Source organism: Macaca mulatta, chromosome 6 (genome assembly GCF_049350105.2).
Source record: "Macaca mulatta isolate MMU2019108-1 chromosome 6, T2T-MMU8v2.0, whole genome shotgun sequence".
In the NCBI taxonomy this organism is placed as follows: Eukaryota; Metazoa; Chordata; class Mammalia; order Primates; family Cercopithecidae; genus Macaca; species Macaca mulatta.
The window spans coordinates 142223176-142235536 of NC_133411.1; the positions used below are offsets into that span (position 1 = coordinate 142223176).

General features: G+C 52.0%; 1 protein-coding gene across 7 annotated transcripts in view; it reads right to left on the bottom strand.

Annotated features, from left to right (window-relative positions):
- The window catches only part of FSTL4 (follistatin like 4), a 417315-nt gene that overhangs the window by 120348 nt on the left and 284606 nt on the right, over nucleotides 1-12361 (bottom strand). The gene's annotated exons all lie outside the window — the stretch shown is intronic.

The window sequence follows — 12361 nt, forward strand, 5'->3', positions numbered from 1 at the left end:
CTTTCAGCGCCTGGCTTTGCTGAATCCTGGAGAATGGGCACGGGCTCCTCACTGACCATTCCAGGTTGAAGGCCAATGGGTTGATGGAGCCTGGGGCGCTTCTCTTTAATTCCAAGGCCAATTTAGGGCCTGAGGTAATATCCCAGAGTTGGAGAGTCAATAGGAAGAAGTGCTAGAGAGCATGGGCTCTGAGGTCCCATGGGTTTGAGCTCCAGCTCTGCTGCCACCATGCATGTAGCCTTGGACAGGGTGTCTCAGTGATCTCATCCGTGAAATGGAGACACCAGTGTCTCCCACACGGGGTTGTTACGAGGATTAAATAAGATGTGCACATACAGGCCTTTGCACTGGCGTGGCACCCAGTAAGGGCTCATAACATGATAGCTACTCCCTCCCTTGTCATTATGGGAACCACATTTACTGAAGAGCAACTGTCAGGGAAGCTACTGGGGGGAAAGGGGTGATGGGGAAGTCTGTCCGTTTCTTTCTTCTACCCTTCCTCTTTTCCTCCTTCATACCCTCCCTCCTTCCCTCCCTTGATAAGCCTGGACAGCCCAACCACTTTTTCTTGTGCTTGTTTATATTTCTAGATTTTCTTCTAATTTGGGGTCAATTGATTTCCGCCAGAAACAGATGCCCATTACCATTTCCTCCTGCATGTTTATTTAGAAAAAAATCAATTGTTGTGTTCAATATAATCAGATCTATTTGCTCTCTGGGAGTCTTTGTGCTCTGACAGGAATGCCTCTCTCCCACCCCTTCACCTTGCTCGCATCCCTCTTTTGACTAGTAGGATATTGATTCCTGAGAGTTCTTGGGGCCTCCAGTTGGCAAACCCAATTCTCAAGTCTGTAGAGCTACATGGCATTGAAAACAGTGGCTTTGTCCCCCTACAAAACTTGCCGGGTTCTTCCTTTTTCTAGGCCTGGATAAGGATCAGTTTGGGGGAAAGGGAGGAATAGTTTTGCCCGAGTCTAGCTCCTCACTGCCTGAAAGAGGCTGAAATTTGGTCCTGGCAAACGGACTAGAAGTGGGGGTACAGAATGAAAGTGGAGGTGGGGCTGGCTGCTGGGGTAAATGGAGATGGATGTGTGCCTGTGTGGAGGGTCTGCAGGAGCCAGCACTGGGGGTGCTCCCAGGACTTCCTGGAGTGGGGGTGTTTATATCCAGATACTGAAAAACTGACGTACACAGCAGGTGGATATGGTGTCAGGAAGAGGCTGTACTCAGAAATGCTGGTGAGTAATCAGGCTCCAAAGAACATGCCACAGCAGGGCAACCTGAAGGTGAGGCCAGGCTGGGTCAGAAGGGCAGGATGCCCCATCCTTGCAGATCCCCCCAACCTTCCTCCTGGACCTTGGTGGGGTGTAAACCACTTCTGAGCTGCCAGCTGCCCTGGGCAAGATTCCCTTCTGGAGCCTCTTGTTTCGTCTCAGGACCCCAGTGGCCAGGCCGGCCTAGGCATAGAGAGCGCCCTGGGAATTCTTGGGATCACCAGCTGGCAAACCCGTTTCCCAAGTCTGTAGAGCTACATGGTGTAGCTGGGGTCTCCCTGTGAGCAGGGGTCTGCAGCTAGACACCTCCAACACCGGCAGGCGGGGGAACCATCCAGGTGGGTCTTGCTGGGATGGAAGTGGGGTGCTGCGGCATCCTCCCCAGGCTCAGCCCCTCCTCACATCCTCACAGCTGCCTGTGAGCACAGACTGCCGGCTGCTTCACCCTGGCAACTGCCCAGCAGACACCTTCTGGTCAGGAAGGTATGTGCAGGTCTAGAAGTTAATCATCTGGGGGAAAGGGGTGGGTTCCCCAGGTCTCCAGCATCAGCTCCCTGAGCCCATGGTCCCACCCCTTGCTAGGGCCCACACTGGCCAGGCCCCTCCTGTCCTTTTACCAGCGTTTATTTACATACTGTGTGCCTGATGCTGGGCAGCTTATAGTCCTAGGGACTCTGGGTGCCTGTGGTGGGAGGCCAAGGGAGGGATGTTCAGGATGAGACCTGTAGGATGAGGAGTTGTGGGAGGGAAGAGCAGGCCAGGAGCAGGACTGTGTGTGTAGGAGCCATGGTGCGGCACATCTGGAGACTGGTGAAAGCTGGTGTGGCTGGGCTGGAGGGGCTGAGTCAGGTGGAGAGTGAAACAAGACAGGCGGGAGAGGGCAGTGGGGCAACCCAGGCAGAGCCTCCAAGGCCGTGGGGAAGTGTGTGGCCCCACACATCATGCTGTTCAAAACTTCCTTTGTCATTTCTTCCCTTTACTGAGGGCACTCCATCCCTGGGCCAAGCTTGCCACTGGGGTCCTGAGATGAACCAAGGGATTCCAGGAAGGGAATCTTAAATTATTCTTTATCCCAGGAACAATTGTGCTTTAATGAATTGCAAGAGAGAACTCTGCCCAAACTCAAATCATGAAGTCATTTGTCCAAAATTACTGAGCTCCTCTGGTGCCTGATAGCACTGGGGAAGGGCTGTGGACCCTGGAGGAAAGGTGGCCTGATGGTGGGAGCTCTGCTTCTGTGCAGATGATCATTCCACATCCCAAAGCCCAAACTCTCTTTCTGGGAAGGATTTTGATCCTTCATCTCTAAGGGTTGCCCTCTTGGTGGCTCCCTGCCTTCACTCCCTGCCTCTGTCATCCGAATTCCATAGGGGTTATGGTGGGGTGGGGGAAGGAAAACTTCCTTCCTTGCCTTCTTCCAGCCCCCAGAGGCAGGTGCCCCAAAGCTGCAGCCTCTGGCTCAGTCTCCCAGGATAGCTTTCCTCCCTCACAGCTGGCCTTGACTTCCAGGATGGGTATCTTCCTAGCAAGGTGTGTCAAAGTCATAGGTTACCAAATTCCAGTTTTATTTTTACATTCCTGCCCTCTGCTGGTTTCACTGTGGGGTCAGATAGGAGTGACACAGCTGTGTGGAGCACTGGGCATTTTGGACACCACAGGACATGGTCTTCAGCTAAAGGCTCCCTCCCCACTTCCAGTTTCAAACATTTGTCTAATTCTAAAAGAAATACATGCCCATCAAAGAACCACTTGGAAAGCACAAATAAATATAAAGAAAGAGAAGATAAATCATCCTGAAATCTACCTCCCAGAGGCAGCTGCTGCCAACACACTGCTGGCCAGAAGTGAAGCTGGGCCCTCTCCATGAGTGACACTGAGCCCATGACTGAAATGAGCTCTTTCACGTGGTCCAGCCCTCGTCTGCTGTGTGGGCTCCAAGGTTTGTTTTCTGATCTTCCTTCTATTCTTCTCAAATTCCAATCATTTTGGGAAGAAAGTGTCAACACCCAAGGTTCATCTCTTTCTTATCTTCACCCCAGTCAGCCCTGCCCACCTGCCCAGCAATTCCACACAGGTGACTGCAAGAGAGGCAGGGGGTGTGGGGGGACCAGGGGGGACAACTTCAGCAGCAGTGATCACTGGGCATGTTCCTGCCCAGAGGCCTGGCATTGACTGTCCCCCTGGCTGGAGTGCTATTCACCCAAATCTCCACCTGGTGTACTCATCTTGGCCGCTGCTTAAACATCACCTGACATAAGCTGGCACCCCTTACCTTCATCACTCTCCGTGCCCTGATGCTGTGTGTGTGGGACCTGGCTCCCAGGGAGGGAGGGAATCAGATCTCTCCGGACAAGGGCAGGGTCCAGTCTTAGCCTTGGTCCACAGGATACTTTCCTCCTTCAGAGGGAAGGACCCTGGGGTGCGTGGCAGAGGCTTGGGGATCACCCCACCCCTCCCAGTTGCCCTCGTGTGTGATGGTCAAGATGATGTTGAGAATGATGGTGGCAGGCCGGGTGCGGTGGCTCATGCCTGTAGTCCTAGCACTTTGGGAGGCCGAGGTGGGTGGATCACCTGAGGTCAGGAGTTTGAGAGAATGGTGCAAGAGCATGCCATGAGGAGCCCTGAGCTGGCGCCCAGATCCCATTGCCAGGGCCTCTCCAGCTTAGCCTGGGATGGGGAGACTCGGAATACAGTTGAACTTCAGCATTGATTAATCCAGAGGCGTGACTCTTCCAGAGAGAAGTTGGGATGCTTGCATATAACCTTGACGTCCATGCCTCGAATGAGGCTCAGCAGGGGCTTCCCAGTTGGGACCCGCAGGGGACCTCCTGCATGAGTGGGCAGGACCGCCGTGATTTGGACTGAAGAGGTTTCAGCCCACATGTTTGGAAGTCATTTCAGTGTTTCCTCTGAGTCTTGCTGGTTTCCAGGTAAAGAGAAATTTGTGCTGTCACAAATAAGGGGATTTTGTTTTTGCCTTTGCAGTAACCTTGGCTAGGTCAAGCCTTACAGTGAGGTTTGGAGAATTTCAGGGAAGCCCCCTCTATAGCTGGAAACTCCCTGTGCTCTGAACACAGCTCCCCTTTCTCATGCTGCCCCACTCCCTTCCTGTCTTAGGCCAATCTACCTCGTCTATAGGAAGCCTGTCCACTTACACACACACACACACACACACACACACACACACACACACACACACACACACACACACACACAGGACTGCTTTCTCCCTCAGCCTTCCTTTCTGCTTGCTATGAAATCATTTCTGGGTGAGGCTTGCCTCAGCCTTAGTTTGGGCTCCCCCAAAGCAGTCCCTGAGATGAGGATCTAGGGGCAAGCAGCATATTTGAAGATGATCCCAAGAAGTGCTGGAAGGAACAGGAAGTAGACTGGGAAGGGAGAAAAGCCAACAAAGGGTGCAATCATGAGTGGGTTGCCGCTGTGGGCAATGGGGGCTCAATCCCATGGGGTCCTCAGAGGGACTGTGTAGAACACACCGCAGAATTGCTCCACTGAGGTGGGAGGGAGCCGGGATATTTTTCTACCGACTTCCATCCCTGTTAGCTGAGGTTGCTCTTGGAGGAATTCACCACCTCCAGCTAGCAGTTCTGGACCTCTCAAATGAGGACTGAGCACACGCCTGAGACCAGAAAATGCCCTCAGACTGAAGCTGCAGGTGCCTGGGATAGGATGCTCTTGGCAAGTGTTATGGGGAATCGTCCACCCAAGCTGCACATTACCTCTGGGGTTGACTGAGAGAAGCTGGATGGGCTGCTTTCAGCATCTGCTAGGTCCCCTCAATGGGATTACACATTCTGAGCAGGCAGGGGTTGAAGTGGACAGTTCCCCATGTAGCAATACAGTATGAAATGCTTGTTGAATGAGAGGACCAGAGTCCTGTGGCTCCAGGGCAGACAGTCTCATGAAGCAGCCAGGGTGACGGGCTCACCCTGTAACAACCTTGTCTAAGGTCTTCAGGTGGACGCAGACTTCATCATAGGCTGCCGTGTCTACCTGATATCAACACTGCTAATGACAGTCACCACAAGGCCAGGCAGAGCACTGGCTGGGGGATCAGGAGACCATCTGACTTTAGCTGTGAGACCTTAGGAAAGGCATTCACTCCCCTGCCCTTCCTACTCCTATTCCTTATCTTAAAATGGGGATAATAATAGCCTCTTACTGCCTTCCAGGGTCATGACATGCAAGGAAATGTGAGGACATCAGCAAGTGGTTGGCCAGGCCTGGGGTCTTCTCTTGGTGACATGGGCTCAAAGCCCCAAGGGAGGGGTATGGCTCATTTGTCTTTGTCCCCTTTACTGTGGGGCCTGGGACACGTTGGCCACTAAATCAGTGCTCATGGCTAAACAGAAGAGAGAAGATGTCCTGATCTCCCTCCCGCCCTCCCTCCCGCCCGCCAGTGCACATGCCCCATCTGGGGCTTCTCAGGGAGACAGGCTGCATGTCCCGGTCAGCCTGACACTGACAGCATCATTGACAGGCTCTGTGAAGGGCTCAGCCACCTTCCTGCTGGCCTGAGTGCCCTCCACGCCACGGGGCTGGCCTGGCCAGCCCCTGGCCCTGGCCTTGGGCTCCTTGCCAGCACATGCGTGGGGCTCCTCCTGCTCCCAGACCAGGCCTGCTTTGGCAGATAAAATATTGATCAGCCTGCCGAGCAGCCCAGAGTGTGATCCTATTTTCATGTCAGAACTTGGTAATGAACTACATTTATCAAGCCCGTTCTCCATGAGAAAGGTCAGTTGCAGATCCGGCTAAGTTGTTATGACACCTCATTAATCTAGTTCCCTCAATAATTGTCCCTCTTTGAAGATTCTAATGTTCTCCCATTCCCACTGCACTCCCTCCACACAGAGGAAGATGATTATAGCAGGAGAACAGGCACATCCACATGTAATTTTTGAGCAAAGGGAGATAGGTAGCAGGTAGCAGTCTCTGGAATTAAATGCCCATCAAAGAAACACTTTCTATTGCAAAACAAAGGGAAGCAAGGGAGACATTGTAAATATTCCATCAGCCACGTGTGCCCCTGCCAGACTGTGCTCAAAGGGACCATCTTCATTCTGTGGCAGGTGAAGCTCCTGTTAAAGGTGTGGGTGGGACTGGGAGACTCCGAAGCACCAAGGGGAGGGAGGCATTGTGTAATGTGGGCAATGTGGAAGCCGCTACACAGGCCACCAGGAGCTCAGATTCTGAGAGGGAGACAGGCCATGTGGTCAAGGCCCAGGCCTTGAATCCCAGGGGTGAGGCACCTGCATGGTGGTGGGGCGGGAAAGGGGGCTGTCTCTTGCTGCCCTGTCCTACTCTCTCACCACAAGGTATTTCTTCACCGACTCCTTCAGCCTCCCTCACCTAACACACCAATCCTGCCTAACGGGGGCCCTCGTGTGCTGCCCTGTTCTCTCCTGCCAGCCTTCTCCAGCCTTCAATTTCTGTGACTTTTTCATCCACTGTGGATCATCAGGCTCCCTGTTAGACTGTGAGCTCCTCCAGGGCAGGGTGGCCTTGCTTACAGGTGTACCCCCAGCACCTGGCCCAGCACCTGCACATAGAAGGGGCTCATTCAATGTCTGTTGCCTGTATGACGGTGGAAGACGGGCGGCAACTGGGCTTGGAGAGTGGTTACAACCCTGCCCTGAGGAAGAGACAATCCCAGTCACGCTGCACCATGGTGACAGGTCTGGATCTCTGGAGGAGACTGGTGCCTGTGTCACCCATCATGTCAGTTCCTTGAGGGGCGTGCTGAGCATGTGGTACATGTGGCCATGCTCACTGAAGCCCAAACCTCCATACCTCACCCAGTGGGGACACCCCAAAACCTGCAATGCTGGCTCCGTGGAGTGAACTCCAGCATGGCCAGGCTGGGGGTGGTGGCAAGGTGGTCTCTGGACATAGGTTGCATAGAAGTATGGTGGGCACAAGGCAGCTGCCTGGGAATTGCTTCTGGAGAGGAGGAGGAGGAAAGCTGTTGTCCTCTTGTCTTGGCATTGCTGGTCAGGACAGCCCTGGATCACCCTGTGAAGAGGCCAGCTGGGGCCCCTGTGCTTGAAACAGCCACCCAGGTAAGGAGGCCTGTGGGTGAGTTGGGCTATGGCACACCTTCAGGAAAGACCCTGTTTTTTGCCCCGGCTCTGATCAGTAAATGAGCAGAGCCGACTCTGTGGGCCATCTGTGTTCTTGGGGACAGCGTTATACACAGGCAGAATGTGGCGTCAAGGTGGGTGGGGGGAATCCCCAGGCCACTATAAGACCGCAGCCCCACGAGACTCCAGGGTGCTGGAATTTCCCTTCTTGGGGTCACTGTACTCTCAGGAGTCCCCCCTTTGAAGAATATACAAAATGTACTAGAGAGGGGAATGCAGGGCAGGGCTCAACCTCATGAAAGAGCTCAGCTGCCACTGCTGGAAGCAATCCCTTTGGGGTAGGGGGCGTGGACCAAGCGGCAAGGGCATGGGGAAGAAAGACTTGCTTGAGTGGGGGATGGTGGGTCTGCTCTGAATGCCAACAAATGGGATGAGGATCTCTCTTCCCAAACCAGACACAGGCCATCCCTGCGGAAACCAGCCACTCTCCGGAGCCGTGCTCAGTGGGCTCCAGCCCCTCTTCAGCCTGGCAGGGTGGCTAGAGCTCGGATCCCCAAACCTCACCTGAGAATCCCCAAGAGAGGCCCAGGGGAGAGACAGGACGTGCCCCCACCCTCTTGGCTGCCCATCCCCAGACATTAGCAACACTGGTTGCCATACTTTCCCCATCAGCCTGATAAGTCATGTCACGTGCTGGCCCAGCAAAGCTTTGATCTTCACCACTAAAGCAAAAACCTGGCTTAATTGTCTGGCACCCACATTATAGCTCCGTGTGGCTGCATTACAGGGGCCTCAGTTGTGATGTGTCATCCTGAGGTCTATTTTGAAACTGCTAAGCTGTGCAAAGAACAAGCAGCATTTTACTCCCAGATCTAATTTAGGAGCTGCTGTAACTTTGCTGGAGTTTAGCTTAAGAGGAACAGATGTTTAACTTGATGTAAATTCATGAACATTAACAATCTTTCTGCTGCCATTTCTGGGAAAATTCAATTAACAATAAATGCCAAAACCAATGGGCTTATCTTTAAGATACATTTTAGCTAACATGATGTTGTTTCACTGACAGTGTTGACTGAGCCACAAAATTCTGAAAATTCCAAGAGATTGTTACACACATATGATACAGTCTCCTCACAATCTCCAAACAAACATAGACAGGTGTACTGGAAGCTGTGCCACCTGGTAACCCACTGCCGCTGTCCCTTGGGGTCTGTGACTTCTAAGTGATTGGGTCACTATCCTCTTCTCTCAGCCCCCTGTGGCGGTGTTTATGCCTGTCATTGGTCTAAAACCACTGGCTACTGTAGCCTTGAAGGCCCTCCCAGTGGTCCCAATCTGGCTCCACTGACTTCCCACTCCCTGCCAGAAAGCCCGCCCACAGAACTTGCTCCCAGGTGCCCCACTCCTGGCAGGCCCTCTCTTCAAATCTGACTTTTCTGCCAAGGCCAATTCCACAGAACTGTTTCCATCCCTTCCAAACCACACACCCTGGGAGGGGTTTGTCCCTGTCCTGTCTCCTAGACTGAGCTTCTTGAAGCAAGGACTGCTCCCAGCATCTTTGCATCTCTTGGGTGAATAGCTTCATGCTCTTAGAGAACACTGCTAACAGGGACCTACGGAGGGCATACCTTCACCAGGTGCTGCAGCCTGCCCATGGCTTGGAGGAACTCAGCCTGCCTCCTGTCCCTTCCATCACTTGGAGCTCTCCCTGGAACACTCCTCACTCCTTAGTCCCAATACCAGAACCAGCAATGAGCCAAATGTACTCATTAGACAGATGGGAAAACTGAGGCCCAGGGTGGGGAAGGGACATGACTGGACCACGGGGCTGACTGAAGCAGATCCAAGATCAGAATCTGGATCTCCTGACCCTGGTCTTTCAACCACATAACACCAGGGCCTCAGGAAACTCAACGAAGAACCTGTTTACTCTGGCTTTCCCTAGAGGAAGCCCAGGACAGGCCTCGCTGAGGAAGCGCAACGGTATGGGAGAGCTGCTATAGAGTCTCACCTCTAGAAGGTCTGCAGGTCTGTTAGAAACAAATTTTCAGCTTCTAGAAGGGTAGCAAGTATGGGGTGAGGCCCGGAAAGCTGCATGTTAAGAGTCTCTGCTGATTCTGGCACAGATAGTCCACTGAGCACACACACTTTGGGATACACAGTTTTAGCAAACATGCTTACCTTCCCCCTACCTGACAGGGCTCACTTGGCCACCTTGCTTGAGAGCTGACTGGCTCTCAGGAGGGGCCTGGAAGGGAAAACTACCAGGGATTAAGTCAGAAAGAGAACCTGGGTAACAGCTGGAGGGTGCCCGCCTCTCAGCCAAGACCCAGAGACAGAGCTGAGCAGTTCCTTCCAATATCCTGGCTCTTGCTTCCCTGCAAGGCATGGTTGTGCTGCTGCCTCTAACTGGGAAACAGAGGCCAGTATAAGAGCTTCAGGAGGAGGAGGGCGTGGCTACAGGACTGGGTCTGTCTCTTGTTGAGCTGAGCTGAAAGCCATCACAGGCCGCTGAATTTGCAGCTGAAAGGGTTGGTTCTCTCCAAGGTCACCTGCTGGCATTTGGCCATGGCAAGGTCCTGGGATCCTACACAAGGATTTTGGCATGTGAGTACTCTAGCAGTCAGGGACTGGCTGAGGGAAATCAAGTGGTTACAGCTTCTTAGATGCAGCCCCTCATCCTCCCAGGATTCAAAGAGGGCCTTGCATCAAGGCTGCCAAACTATTCTCGGTCAGTTTCCATCTGGTCTTTTCCCTGGAGTGTCCATATTTGTCATTTCAACTAATTTTGGATTTTCTAGGTTGAGGGTACAAGGCTCACTTTGGGACCACAAACAGAATCTGCATGTCTAAGGCTTGACATGGCCTTTTACCTGGGGTTAAACACACATGAGGCCATACAAGACCTTGTGCCTGATTCCCACCTGCGCTGCACTGGAGCAGATCCAGCCGACTCCAAGGCTGGTGGAAATATTCACCGCCACTTGCACCTGAATCTGCAGACGATGCCTCATCTCAATTTGCACCCCAGCATCAGGTCATTTAAATCAACAAAACCACCCAGACCTTTGTTAGATAAATGGTACATTTGCTCATGAATGCCTGGTTCAATTGATGTTGCTATACAATCTGCCGTCTGACATTTACAATCCTCTCTTTTATTCCTATTAGAGAAAGCAAAATTGGTTGGATTCCTGGGAGAGGGATCCACATATACTTTTTATGGTTGACTGGCACATCTCTCAGGTGGCCCCAGAGTGAAAGAGTGCTGTTTGAAAACATGAATAAACGCTAAAGCCCTCCTGGCATTAAGAACTTTATTTTTTACTGTTAGTGGAAAACCTCCACCAGCCAGATTCCCTAACAGGTCAGCATTCCTTGTGGAAGGTGGGAAACAGCTCCTTATGAACTCTGGTCCCCCTTTTCCCTGTCAGCAGCTCAGCTCTCCTCCCACTCTCCCTGTCACCAGCCCCAAGAGCAGAAGCAGTAGTGCTGGACTAGCGGTCAGCCACCAGGCGGGGAAGTCAGAGGGGATGTGGGATTGTGGGCACCTTCCCCACCTCCTATTTAATTGTATTAATTTTGTTCCCAAGACTTCCTTGGGAGGCTGCATCCTCCCAAACATCTAACTAAGGGGAAAAGGCCGGCTGTTGAAATGGCAGTAACTTTGCTCAGCATCGGCGAGGCAATGGCGTCAGCGATGTCCAGAAATGTAGCTGCTTGGAGCTTGAGCTACTGTGGTCTTTGAGTGGCCACTAGGCTGGGTGGTGGGCACATCCATAGAGACACGGCCGGGTCTGAGGCTGTTGCTTCCTCCTCGAGCGATCAAGATGAGGGCTACTGGCTCCAGAGTGAGGCTGATGGCTCAGGCAAAGGGGGCACTTTGCTCCCACATGGACTCATCACACATGCAAGGAGTCTCTATAAATGGCCTCAACAAGGGCAGTGCTGTCCCCAAGAGGCGTTTTGGAATTTGGTGGGGATGTTTTTGGTTGTCACAATGATTGGAGGGCCTTGGTGGCACTTAATGGGTGGGGCCAGGGGTCCTAGTCATCCTGCCCTTCGTGGTACCATTCTGCACCAAAACTTCCACTGGCCTGGTGTATTAATTGGGGTTCTCTTAGAGAGCCAGAACTCAAAGGAGATATATACATATATATATGAGTTTATATATATATATGAGTTTATATATATATGAGTTTTTACATATATATATATATGAGTTTATTAAGTATTAACTTACACACCTGTAACAGGTTCTGTTTGCAGCTCTCACAAGGTCCCACAATAGATGGGGAGCACCACAGATGCTCCTCAGTCTGCAAACTGAGGAGCAAGGAGAGCCAGTCCGAGTCCCAGACTGAAGAACTTGGAGTCTGATGCTTGAGGAAGCAACCAGCCCGGGAGAAGGATGTAGGCTGGGAGGTTAGGCCCATCTCTCCTTTTCACATTTTTCTGCCTTCTTTATATTCACTGGAAGCTGACTAGATTGTGCCCACCAGATCAAGGGTGGATCTGCCTTCCCCAGCCCATTGACTCAAATGTTAATCTCCTTTGGCAACACCCTCACAGACACACCCAGGATTAATACTTTGTATCCCTCAATCCAATCAAGTTGACATTCAGTATTAACCATCACACCTGGCATCTCATCTGAGTTTTTAAATGTCTCAGTCATGGCAGCAAAACATCTGGTTAATATTACTTGAGCCTAAAATCTAATGTGTTACACAGCATTCCCCGCCCCCCACCCCGCCAGGGTTTGGCAAAGGCATTCCAAAGACGCACCTCTGCTGTCAGTTGTAAATTTTGTTTACTATTCTATCAAGAATCATTCACCATTTTGGAGAAACCCATCTCTAAAGTAATGACACTTGAATATTCAAGTTGTGAACATAACAGACGTGTAACAGGTTCTGTTTGCAGCTGTTGTGTTCTTAGGGATCCACGTGTAGGTGCTGACGTCTGGCCTCCATGGGTACAGCT